This window comes from Callithrix jacchus, chromosome 15, assembly GCF_049354715.1.
Source record: "Callithrix jacchus isolate 240 chromosome 15, calJac240_pri, whole genome shotgun sequence".
In the NCBI taxonomy this organism is placed as follows: domain Eukaryota; kingdom Metazoa; phylum Chordata; class Mammalia; order Primates; family Cebidae; genus Callithrix; species Callithrix jacchus.
The window spans coordinates 54,720,145-54,743,177 of NC_133516.1; the positions used below are offsets into that span (position 1 = coordinate 54,720,145).

Here is a 23,033-nt window from a genome sequence, read left to right on the forward strand (position 1 = left end):
GACAGTCTGTACTTTATAGGAGCTCAAGTGCTGAGCTGTGAGCTCTGTTGTTCATTCAGGGCTGTTAGGCTGCTACGTTTAATTCTGCTGCAACAGAACTCATAAAAAAAAAAACCCTTTTATGATCTGTGTTGGTTGAAGGGAGCATGTGGGTCTGCAGCACGCTGTGGCGGGTGCGAACCCTCGCCTGGCTGTGGCGGAGGCTGCTCCCTGCTTCTGGCTGTCACGGACCTGCCGCCTCCTACTACTCCTCATCCACCGAGCCTGCCCGGGTCCCGGCACTTGTCTATGGGCACCACGGGGATCCCGCCAAGGTCGTCGAACTGAAGAACCTGGAGCTAGCTGCTGTGGGAGGATCAGACGTCCTCATGAAGATGCTGGCGGCCCCTATCAATCCATCTGACATAAATATGATCCAAGGAAACTACAGCCTCCTTCCCGAACTGCCTGCTGTTGGAGGGAATGAAGGTGTTGCCCAGGTGTTAGCAGTGGGCAGCAGTGTGACGAGGCTGAAGCCAGGAGACTGGGTGATTCCTGCAAATGCTGGTTTGGGAACCTGGCGGACTGAGGCCATGTTCAGTGAGGAAGCACTGATCCAAGTTCCAAGTGACATCCCTCTTGAGAGCGCTGCCACCCTGGGTGTCAATCCCTGCACAGCCTACAGGATGTTGATGGACTTTGAGCAGCTGCAGCCAGGGGATTCTGTCATCCAGAATGCATCCAACAGTGGAGTGGGCCAAGCGGTCATCCAGATCGCGGCAGCCCTGGGCCTGAGAACGATCAATGTGGTCCAAGACAGACCTGATATCCAGAAGCTGACTGACAGACTGAAGAGTCTGGGGGCCAAGCATGTCATCACAGAAGAGGAGCTAAGAAGGCCCGAAATAAAAAACTTGTTTAAGGACATGCCCCAGCCACACCTTGCTCTCAACTGTGTTGGTGGGAAAAGCTCCACAGAGCTGCTGCGGCAGTTAGCGCGTGGAGGAACCATGGTAACCTATGGGGGAATGGCCAAGCAGCCCATCATAGCCTCTGTGAGCCTGCTCATTTTTAAGGATCTCAAACTTCGGGGCTTTTGGTTGTCCCAGTGGAAGAAGGATCACAGTCCAGACCAGTTCAAGGAGCTGATCCTCACACTGTGCGATCTCATCCGCCAAGGCCAGCTCACAGCCCTGCCTGCTCCCAGGTCCCGCTGCAGGACTACCAGCATGCCTTGGAAGCCTCCATGAAGCCCTTTGTGTCTTCAAAGCAGATTATCACCATGTGATCATCCCAAAAGAGCTGGAGTGACATGGGAGGGAAGGAGGATCTGAGGGGCTGGGTGCAGGCCCCTCAATCGGAGGTCTCACCATCCCCAGACTACTGCCCTCCTCACTGCTTCTTTCTATTAGGAGGATAGCGAAGCCAGCCACTCTTTTCCCCAGGGCCAGCCTTAAGGTATCTAATAAAGTCTGAACTCTCCCCTCCAAAAAAAAAAATCCCTTTTTTTTCTCAGATGCTCTGTCTCGGAGGGGTTGGGGCTTTCTTTGTGAGTGTTCGTTGTGCTGTCCTGCCCAGCTAGGAGGCAGTCTAGTCACTATTTGCCTGCTGAGGCTCCGCCCTGCTGGTGTGAGGTTCGACCTGTTGCTGCAGGCTCTGCCCTGCTGCTGCGGTCTCCGCCCTGCTGCCACGGGCTATGCCCTGCGGCGGAGTCTCTCTGTTGTAGTCAGCAATGGGCATGTACCTCAGTAGGGGCGGATTGCCTCGGTAATGGCGGACGCCCCTCCCCCACGGAGCTGCACCATCCTGGGTTCAGCTGTGCCCTCAGGGAACCTCTCCACCCAGAGCATTTGGAATCGCCATTTTGTTTGTCCCACTGCGCTACCCCAAACGCTGTTTCCCTGGAATCTCCTGGGCTGGCTCACTGTCCAAGTCCCATTCAGTCTCAAGTTCAGCCCTCTCAAGTCTCAGATTGCCGGTTCAACAGGGCACCCGGACCAGAGCGCTTTGTGCGGAGCGCTGTGTAGCGCTGCTGTGCTACAGCGCCGGCTGCCGGCCGCATCGGCTGCCAGCTGCACCAGCCTAAACCTCTGCCTGGTGTCCCGCATCTCTTTTATACCTGGAAATTTCCCCATTCTGTGGGCAACAAAGATCCTTCTGGAAATGCGGCCCTGACTCACCCTCTCCGCGCATTCACTGAGAGCTTCAATCCTGGGTTGTTCTCGCCGCACCATCTTGAGCCCCCCCTTGATGGTGTTCTTCTAGGTTTCTGTTTCTTGTCTCCATTTTTTGCAAAACGTTAGAAAACTAAACGTAATGTTGGGAAATCGTCTTCCCATTCTATCCAAACTATTAGCAACCCAATGGAACTACATTTGAATTTTTCTTGACCTTGAATTGTGACGTTATTACCATTATTAAGAAAACAAATTCACCACCTAATGGCTTTAATTCTTTCCCAGCTAAGTAAGTGCTTGGTTTCAAATAACAAATGGGTGCTGGCATTCCTTATCTGCTTCTGATAATGGAAACTAGCCCTCTTTAAAAATAATGGAGAGATTGTGGTTAACAGGACATTTACCTTTTCCCAGTTGTATATCATAGCAGCAGATTATGAACATGGCATTTTTGTGCATCAGTGATATATATTGATCTTGAGGGTAATTTGAAATAAAGTCTAGGTCGTGTATTCCTTGGAATTCATCTGTATGAAACCATATCAGCTGTGCTGCCTCAACAGCACAGAGAAAATGGAGATTCTAAAGTCCAAACAATCTAGCAGGTAGGCAGTTGACTGAGGACCATGGTCCCACCCATTTTCCGAGAGGCTGTCATCTACCCAAAACTGCAGAAGAGACCCTTTCTCAACTAAGATTTTACTATCTGAATAATACCAGAGCGTAAGTCTTTGCAACTCTAGCCTATTAGAGTCTTAAGTACAATTAGTTTGATTCAGATCCCACCAATTCTAAATTTATGAACTCCTAGAAATCAGTGGACATGTACTCCTCTACTTCTGTGAGTGATGGTCCTGTGGAGGGGGACCATTATTAATGCAAACTAAACTGCAGATGGTTTGATTAAGCGTTCTAAAATGAGTATTTATTTCAGGTAATTCAGAAGCTGAAGATAGTTAAAACAATATGCCAATTACAAATAAATCAAATTTGTTCATTAAAATTGATCCTGGAATACTTTTCTCTTTTTTTCTTAGTAAAGACCAGAAAGCCTTTACATCAGTAAGTGTAATCAAGTTGTATGAATTCACATCACCTTTCCCCCAGTTAATTGGAAGCAGTGAGATTTTATAATAGATCTGTACATTTTGCTACACGCTGTGCCTCTTAATTTTGAAGACTTCTCTCCTCCATAACTGTGGTCCTATGGGAATCCTAGAGATACATAAAACATGACAGAGATCAGACTGGATTACAGAACCAGTGGATTGCAGAATCACTGGATTGCAGAGGCATTATCAGTAAGTGATACCCAATATGGTAATTTGACATAGGGTAAAGTTCTATTCATACCTTACCCAGGGAGAAATGTTTTTGTTTTTACCAAGTTTTAATAAGCTCCAAGGTTATAATAATGTCTGATGTCTATTTTGCTCCAAACATTCACCATAGATATCCATATTTAAGGAAGGAGTTAGAAAGGGTCTCAATCTGTTGCACAGGCTAGAGTGCAGTGGTGCAAACATGGTTGACTGCAGCGTCGACCTCTCAAGTGATCCTCCCATCTTAGCATCCTGAGTAGCTGAGATTACAGGTACACATCACCATGCCCAGCTAATTTTTAAAATTTTTTGTGGAGATATGAGTCTCACCATGTTGCCCGGGCTGGTCTTGAACTCCCGAGCTCAAGTGATCCTCCTTCCTTGGCCTCCTAAAGTGTTGGGATTACAGATGTGAGCCACCATAACTGGCCAAATTAGTTATAGCTTTAACCTGTAAATGTATTCTGAAAGTTTTCTGACTCTCTGTTTCCAAGAAACTTGGTCCCACTCCTAATATTTCAAATGAGCACCATGTCAAATAAAGATTTTACCAGGTAAAATCTTAGATTACCTAGCTTTTAGATATTATATTGAAAACAACAACATATAATCTCTTTTTCACTTATGTCTTGTTAAAGAGGCCTGTAACAGTTCCCAGTGTTTTGAAATCTGTATGCTTACCAGTGATACCTTCATGAGTTAGCCATAGCCTAATGGAAAAGGGAGGCTTATCATACTTTTTAGAACTTTTTATAATTAAGGTCAGACCTCTATATTATTATTAAAATTACATCTTAGTATTTGCAATTAACATTGAGACATCCTTGGAACAAACCCTTTGGATATTAACGAATGTTGACAGACATATAGGAATATATTAAAAATCCTTATTAAGGGGAACATCAATTAGAATCACCATAAATGATGTTTATACATTTCATCAAGCACCGAGAGGCCATAAATTATTTGGATGAGATTAGCTACCAAAATGATTACATAAAATGACCCGAGACACCAGTTTTGTCGAATAAGCTTTCCACAGTACTTATCATTTACTTACACAGCATTAAAAGTTTGACATTCAGGATATTAGCTACAACTCTTGGTTATGTGTGAGAGAAACTCAGCTCCAACTAGCAAAGAAGGAAATTAATTTATTGACTTATCCAGCTGCAAAGTCCAGACAGCAGGGCTGATTCTAAGTGCAGCTAGATCCGGAGGCTCACATAATGTCATCAGGACTCTGTGTCTCTCTCTCTCTCAGTCACTTGCAAGTCTACTCCACAAGCATAACGATTGCTTGAAGCAGCTTGAAATCTAAATTCTAGCAGCTTAGCAACTAAAGCAGAAAAAGAGCACAGCAAGGTAGCAGCTTCCAAAATGGCGGCATAAGTAGTCCTGTGGAATTACTCCCCAGTGAAACAAGCATAACTTGTGAAAATTGTTTTTAAAATAACTATCTAAATACTTTGGAAATTGTTCTAAGGACATAGGGAAATGAAATAATGTTTACTGAGGAAAATCTACTACAATTTGATAATAAGAGTTGTAACAAGAGAATCTGTGACATTTGAACCACAGCTTCCCTCCTTTCCCTCTCCAGTTCAGTGTGATAAAATTCACCTTCAGGTAGTTCATTGAAGAACACAGGGATTCCTCTCTATCCAGCTCCCAGTTGAGGAATATGATATCTCCTTGGGAGGCGCAAGCCATCAGAATTTCTCATTGCTACTAGCTAGCTATGTGTTGCAGAGCCTAAATTTCATGCAGGTGTGTTTCTTAATTAAGAGGAGGCTTGCAGCTTCATGAGAACAGCAAGCTAAACCATAGGCCAGTTAACTTATAAGGGAGAGCCAGAGGAAAATGAAGGTGAAAAGTGTCCTCTTGGTGTTATAACAGACATCACAGATTGGTCTAAAAAATTCAGATGGGCCTGAATTTAATCGGATCAGACTGTGGGGGCAGAGTTGTGCTCCACTGAGGAATAACTTCAAGAAAATCCTGAAAAAAAATTAAAATGCTCTATTAGAAAGTATTCACTTAATGCAAAATAAAGCAGAAAAGAAAGAATAGAGGAACAACAAAGATATGAGACATTTAGAAAACATAAAGTAAAATGGCAGATATAAATTCCACTATATAAATAATAGCATTGAATGTGAATGGATTCAACAATCAAATAAAAAAAAAAAAAGCAGAGTTGCAGGCCAGGTGTGGTGACTTAACAGCTCTAATCCTAGCACTCTGGGAGGCCGAGGCAGGTGGATCACCTGAGGTCAGTAGTTTGAGACCAGCCTGGCCAACATGGTGAAACCTCATCTCTACTAAAAATGCAAAATTAGCCAGGTGTGGTGGTGCACACCTGTATTTCCAGCTACTCGGGAGGCTGAGGCAGAAGAATAACTTGAACCTGGGAAGCAGAGATTGCAGTGAGCCAAGATTGCACCATTGCACTCCAGCCTGGGCAATAAGGGTGAAACTCCATCTCAAATTTTAAAAAAAAGGCAAAGCTGCAGTTATGGTTAATAAAGAATACAGTCCAACTGTGTGCTGTCTATAGGAGTTGGCTCATGCCTGTAGTTCTAGCTGAGGTGGGCAGATCACTTGAGCTCAGGAGTTCAAGACCAGCCTAGCCAACATGGTGAAACCTGATCTCTCCTAAAAATACAAAAATTAGCTGAGCGGGTGGCATGCACCTATTATAGTCCCAGCTACTCAAGAGACTGAGGTAGGAGAATTGCCTGAGCCTGGGAGGTGGAGATTGCAGTGAGCCAAGATCATGTCACTGCACTCCAGCCTGGGTAACAGGAGTAAAACCCTGTCTCAAAAAAAAGAAAAAAAGAAAGGAAGAAAGAAAAGAAAAGAAAGCACTATATTATGCAGTCAGCAGCTACAAGAAAGCTGGAGTGGTCATGCTAATCTCAGAAAAAATAGAATCTTATGAGAGCTAAACAGGTATTTTATAATGATAGAAGCATCAATTTATCAATAAAGTATAAAAATACAAACATATATGCATCTAAGGACAAAGCTACAAAATACATGAAGCAAAAACTGACAGAATTGGAGGGAAAAATAAGCAATTCATCAACAGTTGTAGTTGTAAGTGCCTCTGTTTTCTTTCTTTCCCTTCCTTCCTTCCCTCCCTCCCTCCCTCCCTCCTTCCTTTCTTTCTCTCTCTTTTTCTCTTTTTCTTCCTTCCTTCCTTCTCTCTCTTTCTTTTCTTCTCTTTTATTTCTCACAGGGTTTCATTCTGTCACCCTGTCTGGGGTACACTGGCATGATCATGACTCACTGCAGCCTTCACCTCCCAGGCTCAGGTGATCCTCTTACCTCAGCCTCTCAAGTAGCTGGGACTATAAGTGTGCACCAACAAGCCCAGCTAATCTTCGTATTTTTTCATAATTTTCATATGAGATGGAGTTTCACCCTGTTGCCTGGCTGGTCTCAAACTCCTGTGCTCAAGTGATCCACCTACCTCTGCCTCCCAAACTGCTAGGATTACAGGCATGAGCCACTGCACCCAGCCACCTTACTTTCAGTAATGGATTGAACAACTAGGCTGAACGTCAACAAGGAAATAAAAGAACGACACTGTAAACCAACTGAATCAACAGACTTCTTTAGAACACTCCACCCACATGTTGTACCATCAAAGAAACTGTAATAAACTTAAAAGGATTGAAGTTATATTAAGTATTTTCTCTGACCACAGTGGAATGGGATTAGAAGTCAATAACAGAAAGAAATTTGGGAAGTTCCCAAAAATGTAGAAATTAAGTAACATTCTTATAAATAGCCAGTGGCTTTAAGAAGAAACTACAAGGGACATTACAATGAAAACGAAGATAAAATATGCCAGTATTTATGGGCGACACCTAACACAGGGTTTAGAGGGGAATTTATAAACTTCAACAGCACAAATGAGGAAAGATCTCAAGTCAATTGCCTAACCTTCCACTTTACAGTACCTCAGAAGAACAAACTAAATCCAAGCCAGCAGAAGGATGGAAATAATAAAGATTCAACTGAAAATTAATTATACAAAGAAGAGAAAAAAGAATAGAGAAGTAACACCAAAACTAAAAACTGGTACTTTGGAAAGATCAACAAAATTGACAAACCTTTAGGTAGACTGAGCTAGAAAACAAGGGAAGACTCAAACTACTAAAATGAGGAAGGAAAGAGGGAACATGACTACCAATATTACCAAATAAAAGGATCATAAAGCAATACTGTGAATAACTGTATGTCAATACATTAGGTAACTTAGATGAAATGAACAAATTTGAATTCTGTGTATTGTCTTTTAATTTTTTTTTTGAGACAGAGTTTTCTGAAGTGCAATGCCACAGTCTTGACCCACAGCAACCTCTGACTTCTGGGTTCAAGCAATTCTCCTGCCTCAGTCTTCCCAGTAGCTGGGATTACAGGCACCCACCATCACGCCTAGCTAATTTTTTTTGTGTATTTTTAGTAGAGATGAGGTTTCACCATGTTGGCCAGGCTGGTCTCAAACTCCTGACCTCAGTTGATCCACCACGCCCAGCCCACTTTAATATTGTCATTGGCAACACAAAAGTATTTAATTGTGTTTAATTCAAAGTTATCTATTTCCATTTTTGTTGTGCTTTGGTGTCATATCTAAGAAACCATTGTCTAATCCAAAGTCATTTGCTCGTTTCTAAACCAATCATTATGTCCAGGAAGACAGGATACTCTGATTGGCTTGACTTGGGTCACATTATCTTTCATGGTCAACAGGGGCCAACAGCATCTAGGCCACATGGATTGGGTTTTACCGCAAGAGAGTGGCTCTTATCAGGAGATGGAGGAAGATATGAAGGGGAGGGCAAACAATAAACATCTGTTTGACTTAACAACGAATAGTTTTATAACATTTCTTCTCAGGCCTTCAGAGAGATCCAGTTACTTTGTTAAGGTAAGGGGTATGAGATAATATACAAAGTGTGGCCTATAGAAAATTTAATGCCACAGTATTAGGAAACATTTAATGGAGACAAATTAATTTGTGATGTTAACATATAGAGGCAGTATGGTAAGTTGTTAAGAACACAGACTCTGTAAGCAGCCCAGATATATTTAAATCTCATTCCTACCACTTACCACTTTGTAACCAGAAGAAATAATTTCCACTTTCCTTGCCTCTAGTTAATCATCTGTAAAAAGGCGATAATAATATTGCCTAGCTCACAGTGTTGTGAAATTTTAAATTAGTTAATCCATTTAACACCCTTGGAAACAATGTCTGGCACAGTTTTAGAGTCTGTTTTTATTATACCTATTTTTTAGGACTGACATGTGGCATGAAACTACTGAAATAGTTAATGCTCTTTCCAAAAAGGACCTTATCTTGGTTAATAGCAACATCCCTTTTTTTTTTTGGCCCAGTTGGCCAAGCCATAACTAACCAAGAAAAATTGTAAACATGCCCCAGCAGACAACACTCCTATTATAGCATCTGTCACATTGTAGGGAATTGTCTTTTTGACTCCAGAATAATCAGCATCATAGTATTAGATGCTAATAGTTGCAGTAGTTGCTAACAGATGCAGTAGTTCTAGAACTGAAGAGTCATTATATTTCTTATGAAGCCTAGAATAAGAATCATAATAATGTATGTTGATTACTTACTGTAACATAGTTCTTTGGTTGAAAGTGATCATGTATAATGTTGGCTGTAGTATGTACAAATATTAAAAAAAAAGAAAAATATATGAAAGTGATCATGATTGATTCAGGCTGAGTTAATCAGAAGAGCATGTGATTGAAAGGATGTTGAGCCTGGGCACAGTGGCTCATCCCTATAATCCCAACACTTTAGAAGGCCAAGATTGGAAGATGACTTTAGCCCCGGAGTTCAAGACCAGCCTGAGCAGCAAAATGACACCCTGTCTCTGACACCAGGTGTGGTGGCACAGGTCTGTGGTCCCAGCAACTCAGGAGGCTGAACTTGGAGGATCACTTGAGCCCCAGGAGGTCTAAGCTGCAGTTGAGCTGTGATGGCCCCACTGCACTCCAACTTGAGCAACAGAGTGAGACCCTGTGTCAAAAAAAAATAATATTAGTAATAACAATAAAGAAAGGAAAGGATGTTGGGAGCTTTCAGAATGAAAGAGGAGCTTAGCCAACTGAGCTTGTGCTCGATTAAAGATGGCAAGGAAATTATTTGAATTTGTATTTATTCTTTCCTAAAACTACATAAAAATTGATGATTTTAATTTTATTTTATTTCTTTTTTTGAGACAGAGTATTGCTCTGTCACCCAGGCTGGAGTGTAGTGGTATGGTCATGGCTTACTGAACCCTCAATCTCCTGGGTTCAGTGATCCTTCCAGCTTAGCCTCCCAAGCAGCTGGGACTACAGGTGTGTACCACCATACATGGCTAATTTTTGTATTTTTTGTAGAGATGGGATCTTGCTCTGTTGCCCTGGCTGGTCTCAAACTCCTGGACTCAAGCAGTCTGCCTGCCTCAGTCTTCCAAAGTGCTAGGATAATAGGCATGAGCCACTGTGCCTAGCTGATAATTAATTTCTTAAAAGACCATAAATCTATTCTGGGACAATAAGAATAGTGTTTACCAACCTTAACTTGAGACAGCTAAATCTTTAACCAGCAGTGGGAAAAATGCAGAAGTAAATGATATATATGGCAAAAAAAAAAAAAAAACCCAAAAGCCAATGAATTAGTGGCATCATCTACAACTAGAGATGGCAATGAAGATTAATCTAAAATCAGGAGGTGTAGTTACTTTTCTGTTTGAAATGCAGTTGAGGCTTCAGACTGCCTGTTTCATATTGTTAACTTGGAATTTTATCCTCCCTTGGGCAAAATATTGGAAGTTTAGTTTCTGAAAAAAGTAAAACAGAGGGTCTTTGGACTAGGAGAATCCAGGCACAGTTAAGTATACCATGTTGAAAACATGAGATTCAATAAAATACTTAAACGTGAATGTTAAGACTCCAGGCCTATTTCTACCATATAGACCCCAGCACCTTGCAAAGAAATTTATGCCTTCCAGATTGAGATTTGGAAGCCTATCTGTGGCGATTTAAGGACACTGACATGAGATGATTTCTCATTAGGGTGGCCCACCAGAGCTTCCTCCAGTGGTGTGCGTAGCTGACAGGCTTACTCCACCTACATCTAAGCAGCTGGAATATGAATAGAGATCTAGCGATTGCTAGACCTTTGAAGAAGCCCTCTAATAGGAAAGACAGGGTCCAAAACAAAAAGAGCTTATCAACCTAGAGAAAATCATATTTGGAGGATGAATAAAACCTCTAAAGAAATTATTATTAGAATCTTAGAGAAATAAAATAAGACATAATATGTATGAAAGAAGCATGAGGTTCTATTTCATAAATGAAACATTTAGAGGATTTTAAATACCTGTTGTACGTTCAAAGTACAGCAGAAAGAAATAGAACTCAGGCCGGGTGTGGTGGCTCATGCCTGTAATCCAAGCACTTTGGAGACCAAGTTGGGCGGATCACCTGAGGTCGGGAGTTCAAGACCAGCCTGACCAACATGGTGAAACCCCTTCTTTAAAAAAAAAAAAAAGAAAAAGAAATAGAACTCAATAAAAGAATGGGGCGGGGGGTGGAATTGAGAAACTCTTTCTGAAAGTACAGCAATAAACAAAAACTAAATAGAAGGAGAATAGCAATAAAATGATCAGAAGCTGATACAACATCTGAACAATACTAGCTCTGGAAAGAAAAATCAGAAAACACACAGGATAGGAAATCAACAGTGAAATTAATTCAAGAAAATTTCCCAGAACAAGCAGACATAAATTCCCAGATGGAGAGAATCCATCAGAAGACATCACATATGATAGAAAAAACCATTCAGCATTAGGCAGATTGACTAAACTTTCAGAATAGGTGAAAAAGAAGATAATATTAACTATCAGAAAGGGAAGAAAAAGTCACATTTCCCAAACTAGAAATCAAAAGGGCTTCAAACTCTTCAACAGCACTGGACAAAATGCCAAAATATTGGAGCAATACCTTTAAAATTCACAGACAACATTTTCACTCTAGAATTCTATACCCAACTAAACTACAAATTAAGTGTCTAGGTAGCAAGACATTTTCAGATGTGCACCATTTCAAAATACTTACCTCCTGTGAGTCTTCCGTACTTCCTCCTGTGAGTCTAATGTATTATACTGAAATGGAGTACATTAAGAAAGATGAAGATGTGAGATCCCAGAAGCAGGGAATATCACTCAAAGTGGGCATGAAAGGAGTATCAGAGGAATGGAGATGATAGCTGCACAGCATCCTGGTTGGAGAAAATCACGAAGCCATGGAAGAAGCTTTAATAAACATATAGAAAACCAGCCAGTGCAGTGACTCATGCCTGTAATTGCAGCCCTTTGGAAGGCCAAGGCAGATGAATCACTTGAGGTCAGGAGTTCAAGACCAGCCTGGCCAATGTGATGAAACCCTGTCTCTACTAAAAATACAAAAATTAGCCGGGTATGGTGGCATATGCCTGTAGTCCCAGCTACTTGGGAGGTTGAGGCAGGAGAATTGCCTGAACCCAGGAGGCAGAGGATCTAGTTAGCCAAGATTGTGCTATTGCCCTCCAGTCTGGGTGACAGAGTGAGACTCCATCTCAAAAAAAAAAGAAAAAAAAAAAAGGAAAATGAAACAAATTAACAACAGAAAAAGAGTCATTAATTCCAGGAAAAACACTTGTACAGAGAAGGAAAGTATGGCTGCTCATATTGTGGCTTCACTGGAAATAACATTTGCATGGCCATCATAATATTGTATATTGATCTAAACAGTATTTTGATATAATTGTATTGAGGGATGGGAAGGTATATGTGGGGTTGGGAATTTGTGCGAAAGAGAGCTAAAATCTGTTCTTCCAGGGTGGGGAGTTAATAGATAAGGTATATATTTTTAGATACATGGAGGTATATACCTACAGGATCAGTTTAAATAATTGAAATTGGTGGTTTGCTCTGGGAGTGGAGAATATGGTGGAGGACATAGAGGAAGAACCATTTTTACTTCTTTGTCCGTATGTCTGCCTATCTATGTTATTATTTACTAAGCTTTGGTTAACTATTCGACTATTCTGAGTTTCCCTAATTGTCGGAAGTAACCCACCAGTGACTCACTCTTGAAACTAGTTTAGTGGATTATTGTCAGCTTTAAAAAAAATGAAATAGAATAGAATGGATATGTGTTGCGTTTAGTAAAAACAAGTATTCTTTTTGACATTTCCATCTTATCTATTTATGTATGTATAAACTAGAATTGTGATGAAAATGCATTTTTTACTACGAGATACAGCTGAAAATAGTTGAAGAGATGCTGTTTTAAAATATGTCTTCAGGACATAGCACTGAAAAAAGAGGAATGTAGGGTAGGCGGCCAAAGACCACCCAGTGCTGCACTTAACACAGCCTGCGACCTTTAGGTCTATGATATCGTTGACGCCTCACAACTCTTTGAGGAATACGCTCGTTTGCATCCTCTTTGCAAATGAGGAAACTGAAACTGAGGAAATTAAATCCTTTTCCTGGGGTAAATCTCGGAGTCTGGATTGGAGCCCAAAATTCTCCTATAGTGTAGTCATTCTGCTCTACTTCTTAGAATGTATTAGTGCCAGCATTTTCTCCTGTACTTGTAGAAGACATTCCTAAAGTGTTCCCAAAATACCTCCTTAGGAAAATTCTCCTGAACCTTCCATTCTTTAACTGCTAAATGGGTAAAGAAAAAAAAAAATAGAACATATGTCTTTGCTCAGAGTCGCCAGTTCAGTGAGGTGTTTGTATTTATAATTGCTCCCCATTCCTGCTTTAGTTTTCTGTATCCTACCATCTTCAAAGTTAGAATACTACACACTTATTTGTTTTATTTTTTGGCTTTTCTCAGGAGCATGTAAGCCCCCTCAGGGCAAAGATTTTTAACCTTGTCCAGGCACGGTGGCTCATGCCTATAATCCCAGCACTTTGGGAGGCAGAAACGGGAAAATTGCTTGAGGCCAGAAGTTTGAGACTGGCCTGCACAACATAGCGAGATCCTTCCTCTACAAAAAAATAATAATAATAATTTAAAAAAAGAAAAAGGTCTTTGATCTCCTGCACCTATAGTAATATCTGGTACGTATTAACAGAAGGCCCTCTGTAAAGCTATTTGGATGGATGAATGGGTGGAAGGAAAGAAGGATGTATAGATGGATGGGGGAGGGACAGTGGATGGAAAGACAGACAAATGGATGGATGGTCTAATAAAAAAGGGCTTTAACCACTGCTTCAAAAGTGGCAGAGATGATTTAAAGATAGAACCCTTACAAAAGTGCCAAGCCCTGAACCCCGTGTCTACTCAGTAAATGTTAGCTGTATTAGAGTCTCAAATGTAACAAAAGGGAAAAGCTTCTCTGAAAATCAGTCTGATTTGAGTGAAGAGCTACATTTTCTTGTGATCCGATGATCCTGTTTTCAGCAACTCCTAGCAGAGAACACATTCTCTGGGGAGGCACCATCTGACTAAGAAACTAGACCCTGCTTTAAATGACAGTTGCTATGGCTAACGGAATGTCTGCAGCCAACAAGGAGAGATACTGTGTGCTTGCTGGCTGGGATTGCAACACCTGATAAGAGAAGGAAGCAAGCCAAAAGCAAGCATGGAAGCAGATGGAAGATCTGAGAGAGCCATTATCTCAGAACTTGCCGGAGAAACCAGATACTTTCAGTTACGCAAGGCCTGTGGAAAATGTCCTGCATGCAGTTCTAACAGTTGGCCGCACAGCTGAAATGATGAAATCAAAGACCAAACACGCGTTTAAAGAACCAGAATTTTAGAACCATCTTGAACAAAGCCATCACTGATTTGCTCAACTCAGAGGCAATCAGAATCTTGTTTGCAAGGCTAAAGCGATCAGAAGAGTCTACTTCATTGATTGGCACATGCCTGAATGCAGCCATGACATTGGTACACATGCTCTTTGTTAGAACGTCACAAAAATGAATATGTAAGTTATATGTAATTCCACAAGGGGGCACAATAGATACAAAAATAAAAATAGACTAATTTTCTCCTGTGCCACCCCATTTTAAGGTAATTATTTAACAAAACGAACAGTCTTAAAATCTCAGATTAAAACAGTGTGGAACACTACTTAAGAATGCATATTTGAGGTCAAGGGATCGAGACCATCCTGGTCAACATGGTGAAACCCCGTCTCTACTAAAAATACAAAAAATTAGCTGGGCATGGTGGCGCGTGTCTGTAATCCCAGCTACTCAGGAGGCTGAGGCAGGAGAATTGCCTGAACCCAGGAGGCGGAGGTTGCAGTGAGCCGAGATTGCGCCATTGCACTCCAGCCTGGGTAACGAGAGTGAAACTCCATCTCAAAAAAAAAAAAAAAAAGAATGCATATTTATTTTTCTGCAAACTCCCAAATATATATATGTATGTGTGTGTATACATATATATGCATATACATACAGAAAAGATTATGACCAGCCTGGCCAACATGGTGAAACCCTGTCTACTAAAAATACAAAAATTAACCCGGCATGGTGGCACCCAGATACTCAGGAGGCTGAGGCAGGAGAATTGCTTGAACCCGGAGACAGAGGTTGCAGTGAGCCAAGATCACACCACTACACTCAAACAGAATGTTGTTTGTTGTCTGCATACATAAAATTACAGGGAAGTATCCCAAAGCAGACAGAAAGTTAGCGTGTACAGTATGAGTCCACTGGTAGTCTTTTCCTGTTTCTTTTTTGACATGGATCTTAGTCTATCACCCAGGCTGGAGTACAGGGTGCTGTCACGGCTCACTGTAGCCTCAACCTCCCCAGGCTCAGGCGATTCTCTCACCTCAGCCTCCTGAGTAGCTGAGACTACAGGCATGCACCACCACACCCAGCTAATTTTTATATTTTTTGTTGAGATGTTTCACTGTGTTGCCCAGGCTGGTCTTAAACTCCTGGACTCAAGCAATCCACTCCACCTGCCTTGGCCTCCCAGCATGCTAGGATTACAGACTTGAGCCACAGCACCCAGCCAGTATTTTTAAAATGCAAAGAAATGGCCAGGTGCAGTGGCTCACACCTTTAATCCCAGCTACTTGGGAGGCTGAGGCAGGAGGATTGCCTAAGCTCAGGAGGTGGAGGTTGCAATGAGCCATGATTGTGTTGTTGTACTCCAGCCTGGGTGACACAGCAAGACCTTATCTCAGAAAAATAAGTAAATAATATGAAAATGCAAAAATATATGTGTTCATTTGTGTGTTTATAAACATTTACACACAAAACTATTCAGTAATATTTATTGAGCCTCAATTATGTTACTGGCCCTAGAAATATGACTATGACTCCTAATCTCATGGAGCTTATATCTAAGTCAGAAAAGAATGATAAAAAATAAGTAAATTCATTAATTTCAGGCAGTAATAAGCATTACAGAAAAAAACAAAAGAGATTAAAGAGTGATGGAGTGATTGAGTCGAGTTCTGACTTCCTGGCCATACAAAGACCCCATGTACAACGCGTAGGAACAGACTGTGATGATGTTCACTATTAATGCTGGTTGATTCTGAAGAGAGAAGGGCTGGTTATGGGGGGTTGGTGTGGTGGTGTGTGGTGGTTGATTCTGAAGAGAGAAGGGGTTGTGAGCATAGGGACAGGTAAAGAGCAACTTGAACTTTGTTGACTGCCAAATTGTTTATATGTTTTCACAACACACAAGCATGAATTTGTGTATTGTGGAATTCAGACAACTTGTTTTTTCCCTGAAATTGGGTCTCTGTCACCCAGGCTAGAGTGCAGTGGTGCAATCATGGCTCATTGCATCCTCCACCTCCTAGGCTCAAGCAACCCTCCTGTCTCAGCCTTCCAAGTAGCTGGAATTACTGACACAAACTACCACTCCTGGCTAATTTTTTAATTTTTTGTAGAGATGGGATCTCTATATTGCCCAGGCTGGTCTTGAACTCCTTGCCTGAAGCAATCCTCTTACCTTGGTCTCCCAAAGTGCTGGGATTACAGGCATGAGCCACCACACTGGCCCAATTTTTAGAAATAGCAAGCCAATAAGAAAGAGAAAAAAGACAAAGGGTATCAGAGCTTTACATAATGTATGCAAGCTATCTGTTCACATTTGGGAAGACATCACATGCACCAGAATTACAGAGCCATGAAGGTATAGAACTTTTTCTGACCATGTGTTCTGGGTCTGGATGTATTTTCGTTAAGACAAAAAATAAAAGGTGGCAATGATAACAGAGAAAAGGGTTATTGTACCGTCCTGTTTATTCATCTCCCTGCTTCCCGTATCTCTTTTCTTCTGTGTACCACTCCTGCATTTTGGTTTTTGAATGCTATTCTCATCAGATGGATTCTGGCACAGAATCTTCCTAGAGTCCCTGTTACAAGGTCAAGTCCAGACCTCTGGGCCTGGTGTTCAGGGCCCTTTGCATTCTGAGTTTACCTATTAACTTTCAGCATTATTTGAAATCATGAATTTCCTATTCCAGCCACGCTGGTATGTCACACTGTTTCCCAGATGCTGTGCACACGACCCTCTGCCGTACTGTTGCCTGGAGACAATACCCTGGCCATTCCACTCCCCACCTCCAGCCTCACTTAATAAAACCACACCTAGTTCTTCAGAACTTAGCCCAACACCCTGATAGTCTAAGCTCAGAATTCTCTTTGCCTTTAACAAATTATTTCTCACAGACAGGCAGGCTCACACACACATATGCACAATCCTGAGCTCAGTGTCAATGTGGACTCATTTTTTTTTTAATAAATAGATACAGATAAATAGAGAAGTAATTATGGATACTCAGTATCTGTGGAAAAAGGAAAATATAAAAATAATAAAAAGAAGTAATGGATGGGCACGGAGGCTCATGCCTGTAATCCCTTCACTTTGGAAGGCAGAGGTGAGTGGATTACCTGAGGTTGCGAGTTCAAGACCAGCCTGACTAACATGGAGAAACCCCATCTCCACTAAAAATACAAAATTAGCTGGGTGTGGTGGCACATGCCTATAATCCCCAGCTACTTGGGAGGCCGAGGCAGGATAATTACTTGAACCTGGGAGGCAGATGTTGCAGTGAGCCTAGATCGTGCCATTGCACTCCAGCCTGAGCAACAAGAGTGAAACTCCATCTCAAAAAAAAAAAAAAAGTAATTATGGATATGTATATATACATGGGTTTGTATACATACGTGTATGTCCTAGCTCTATCCATTGTTAAGAGGCTAGAAGCAGCAACACCCGAGTAGCAATGAATACCCGTAGCACCTGGATATTGGTTTCTGAATTCCATCCTCCAGTAAAAGGAACCAGGGCTCCTGGGAGAACTGTTCATTCCTGGCTGAAGGCAGGGAAAATGCAAGATGCCCCTGGAGTTAACCTTATGGTGCCAGAAAGTAAGGATGTGCTAAAAAAATAATTTTTAGTAATAAACAAAGTTTTTAAAAGGAGGGAGCTCATATTGGAAGGGGACAGGAGCCAATCTGAAAGAGTTCCAAATGACTGGAGTTGGAACAACTTGAGCAACAAAATAAATAATGATTGTATTTAATTATAACGCTCAAATAAAATAATTTTTCATAAATGACTTTAAAAAATAAATACTTAACTGAATAAATAAATGAAGAAAAATCACACCTCTTTCTTATAGAAAATTCCAGTTAATACATGTAGAACGAATGAGAGAAATAGAAAATCATTGTTAGAACACCATAGTAATAATGACTGCAGATAAGATCTGCCTGTGAATGCTGAAATTAAGGAGTGAAAATTCAACCAGAAACAGGATATTTGTATGATTTTAAAGTATCACCTCCAAAATATTTAGTAAGGAAAAAGGGGAAATCCTTAGTTTACTTTGAAGAATATTGGCAGACTCCACCTTTGCCAAGCAATCAGGCTAATATCACGTGGCCCGGTCAACAGCGTGTGTGCCCAGGTGTTTCACTTCTGTGCTGTTCTTCCCCGTTAAGCATAACCTCAATCTAAACATGAGAAAACATCAGACACCCAAATTGAGGGACTTTGTTCTAAATAACCGGCCAGTGCTCTTCAAATCTGTCAAGGTTATGAAAACAAAACAAGGAGAGGCTGAAAAATTGTTACAGATTGCAGGAGACGAAGGACATGTGACAAATTCAGTGTTTGGATCTCGGAACTGAAAGAGAGGATTTGTGGAAAAACTGGTGACATCTAAGTTCTTTAGTTAATAGTATTTCTACCAGGGTTAATTTCTTAGATTTGATAAATGTTCTGTTGTTATGTAAGATGTTAATACAAGAGAAAGCTGGGTAAAGAATACATGGGAACTCTCTGAACTTTTTACAACTCTTCTGTAAATTTAAAATGATCTCACAGGGCCGGATGCAGTGGCTCACGCCTGTAATCCCAGCACTTTGGGAGGCCGAGGCGGGTGGATCACGAGGTCAGGAGATCGAGACCATCCCGGTCAACATGGTGAAACCCCGTCTCTACTAAAAATACAAAAAATTAGCTGGGCATGGTGGCACGTGTCTGTAATCCCAGCTACTCAGGAGGCTGAGGCAGGAGAATTGCCTGAACCCAGGAGGCAGAGGTTGCGGTGAGCCGAGATTGCGCCATTGCACTCCAGCCTGGGTAACAAGAGTGAAACTCCGTCTCAAAAAAAAGAAAAAAAAAAATGATCTCACAGTAAGAAATTTAAAAACACAGCCGGGCGTGGTGGCTCATGCCTGTAATTCCAGTACTTTGGGAGGCCAAGGCGGGCAGATCACCTGAGGTCAGAAGTTCGACAAGCCTGGTCAACATGGTGAAACCTCATCTCTACAAAAATACAAAAATCAGCCATGCATGATAACAAGTGCCTGTAATTCCAGCTACTGAGGAGGCCAAGGTGGGAGAATCACTTGAACCCACAAGGTGAAGGTTGCAGTGAGCCAAGATCGCGTCATTGCACTCTAGCCTGGGCAACAGAACGAGACTCTTGTCTCAAAAAAGAAAAAAACATGTAAAAGGTTGAGGTGGGACGAGCCCTTGAGCTCAGGAGTTTGAAACTGCAGTGAGCCATGACTGCACCACTGCAGTCCAGCCTGGGTAACCAAGTCAGACCCTGTCTCAAAAAAAAAATTATTTTTAAGTACATGCACATTCCTGTGGCCCTTGCCAGAACTCGTAATTTAGAATCTGCAGGTAAGGCCTGGTAATCTGCATTTTAAGCAAATGTCTTCAGTGAGTCCCCTGCCACTGATGTTTAAAAACAACTGTTCTGCGCTGGGTGTGGTGGCTCACGCCTGTAATCTCAGCACTTTGGGAGGCCGAGGCAGGCAGATCACCTGAGGTCAGGAGTTCAAGACCAGCCTGGCCAACATGGTGAAACCCTGTCTTGAAAAAACAAGAACAACAACAACAACAACAAGAAACTGTTCTGGCAGGGCACAGTGGCTCAAACTTGTAATCCCAGCACTTTGGGAGGCTGAGGCGGTTGGATCACTGGAGGTCAGGAGTTCAAGACCAGCCTGACCAACATGGAGAAACTCCATCTCTACTAAAAATACAAAATTAGTGAGGCATGGTGGCGCATGCCTGTAATCCCAGCTACTTGGGAGGCTGAGGCAGGAGAATCACTTGAACCTGGGAGGCAGAGGTTGCAATGAGCTAAAATTGCACCATTGCATTCCAGCCTGGGGAACAAGAGTGAAACTCCGTCTCAAAACAAACAAACAAACGAACTGTTCTAGCACTGACCACATCTGTCATTTGCATTGTGAGCATGGTCTGTGTTAGGTGAAAATCAGCACAGTCAAGCAGAAGGATCATGAGATTTAATGTCAAAGCAGCTGAGTCTCATCCAGGTGCTGCCATTTACTGATAGGACCTTAGGTAAGCTGTTTAGGCTCCTTTGTTAAATGGGGTAGCATTTAGCAGGTACTCTCAGAGGCTGCCACTCATCTGTGGAAATGTTCTTTCTTGTCTGGCTTTCTGCCTTTGCTCAATAATTATTGTCTCTGTAGTAGCCTGCCTAAAGACAGTTCCTGTGTGCATACTTAAAAAACAGTGTGACAGAATGGTGGAGGAAAGGGCTGGGTGTAGTGACTCATGCCTGTAATCCCAGCACTTTGGGAGACCAAGGCAAGGAAGGCAGATCACCTGAGGTCAGGAGTTTAAGGCCAGTCTGGCCAACATGGTGAAACCCCATCTCTACTAAAATTACAAAAATTAGCCAGGCGTGGTAGCGAGCACCTGTTGTCCCAGCTACACAGGAGACTGAAGCAGGAGAATTGCTTGAACCCAGGAGGCAGAGGCTGCAGGGAGCTGAGATCGCACCATTGCACTCCAGCCTGGGTGACAGAGTGAGACTCTGTCTCAAAAAAAAAAAATAATAATGGAGGAAAGGGAACTTATTTTATCAAATTGAAAATATATCTTGAAATACATATTTTCAAATGTGTTCTCTTGCTTTGTGATTTTAGTCTGGGAACCTAGCAGTTTTGGTCCCAGAGGAAAAAATCCAAACAGCCCTAGAAGCCCTATTCCATCCAGTTTGTCTTTCTGTAGAATGAGAAGGGGCAGGGGACAGCAAATATGCTCACCTGAATCTCCTACCCAGGAGAAGGCTCTCTGTTAAAGGAGAGAGGATGCAGGTTAGAAGGGGGATGCTGTCCATGCACCTCTCTTAGCAAAAGTGCTCTCTCTGACTGCTTTGACAATATTTTACCGAAAGATGTGCGTGTTCCAGGAATGATGGATGCTTCAAAAATGGTAAGGGGGAAAAAAGGGAGACAGGGACTTGATGTCATTACAGAAATTAAATATTATCTTGGGTTAACTTCTCAAAATGTATTTGGCTTAGGGAAAAGATAAAATAGGTGAATACAAAGATAAAAATAGGTGAATAAATACCATAGAGTACACCATAAAGCAGTCTTTATTTTAACTGAAAAAAATGTAGTAATAGTATCTGTATTTCTCTTTTTCCCTTTTTTTTTTTTTTTTTCCCTGAGACAAGGTCTGTCTCTGTTGCCCAGGCTGGAGTGCAGTGGCATAAACATATCTCACTCTAGCCTTGATCTCCTGGGCTCAAGTGATCCTCTCTCCTCAGCCTCCCAAGTAGCTGGGACCACAGACACCCCCCCCACCCACCACACCTGGCTTTTTATTTTTTTGTGGAGACGGGGTTTCACCATGTTGCCCAGGCTTGTCTGGAACTCCTGGCCTGAAGTGATCCTCCTACCTTGGCCTTCCAAAGTGCTGGGATTACAGGCATGAGTCACAGCACCCAGCCTCTTTTTCCTATTCTTTATTGTGATAAAATAGAAATCACATAAAATGTACCATCTTAACCATATGAAAGTGTCCAGTTCTGTGGCATTAAGGACAGGCACACAGTTGTGCTAAAACGTTTTCACCTTCCCAAACTGAAATAATGTCGGCGCTTCCGGCACCTTTCCATTAGGAGCATCATTTTCTTTTACATGTGGGGTGTTGCTGTAGTGCCCAGGCTGGTCTCAAACTCCTGGGCTCAAGCTATCCTCCCATCTTGGCCTCCCAAAGTGCAGGGATTACAGGCATGAGCCACCACACCTGGCTGTGAGCATTGTTTCTTTAGTTATAGTTTGATTTTTTTATACATCAAGACTGTGACTTTCTGATTCTGTGTAGTTTAATAGTTGCTATTTTCATTATATTCAAGTCTATTTGTTTGTTTGTTTGTTTAAAGACAAGTTCTGTCTCTGTTGCCCAGGCTGGAGTGCAGTGGTGCGATCATAGCTCACTGCAGCTCACTGCAACCTCCTGGGCTTAAGCAATCCTCCTGCCTCAGCCTCCCAAGTAGCTAGGACGCCAGGCACATGTCACCACACCTGGCTCTTTTTTTTTTTTTTTATTTGAGACTCTCTGGCTCTGTTGCCCAGGCCAGAGTGCAGTGATGCAGTCAGCTCACTGCAACCTCCACCTCCCAGGTTCAAGCAATTCTCCTGCCTCAGCCTCCCGAGTAGCTGGGATTACAGACGTGTGCCACCATGTCCAGCTAATTTTTGTATTTTTAGTAGAGAGGAAGTTTCACCATGTTGGCCAGGCTGGTCTTGAACTCCTGACCTCAAGAGATCTGCCTGCCTCAGCCTCCCAAAATGCTGGGAGTACAGCCGTGAGCCACCGCACCTGGCCCCAGCTCCGTATTTTTTAAGTATGTAGGTGATATCTTCTCTCGGCAAAAAAGGAGTGTTTCTCTTTTTCTTCTGAAACTCTGTTCTTTGCTCTTTTCTGTTTCTACCTCCGGCTTTAATCCTCTGTAATATTTCTTCTCTCTCCAGATTATCACCAGCATCGTTTTCTAAGTTTCCCTCTCTGAAATTCATTTCTGCTTGAATCTGAATGGCACCTTTGTCTTTGCTTCTGTTCTTTTCCTCCCCTAGCTCCCTTTCTAGCCCTTTAGTTTTTAGGGCATTTCTGAAATGCTTGAGAGGTAAGGAAGTGGAATGATGAGCATGGCAACCTAGCTGTCTTGTCAACAGAGGCCTGGAGGGTGACGTCCAGG

At 42.1% G+C, this 23,033-nt stretch overlaps 1 protein-coding gene and 1 pseudogene across 5 annotated transcripts in view; both read left to right on the forward strand.

Moving 5' to 3' along the window:
- Window positions 1-23,033, forward strand: part of GXYLT2 (glucoside xylosyltransferase 2) — a 96,207-nt gene that overhangs the window by 44,044 nt on the left and 29,130 nt on the right. The window lies entirely within an intron of this gene.
- LOC100393592 (enoyl-[acyl-carrier-protein] reductase, mitochondrial pseudogene) lies at window positions 129-1,478 on the forward strand (annotated as a pseudogene). Its single transcript, XR_013526919.1, has one exon. The product of XR_013526919.1 is annotated as an enoyl-[acyl-carrier-protein] reductase, mitochondrial pseudogene (transcript).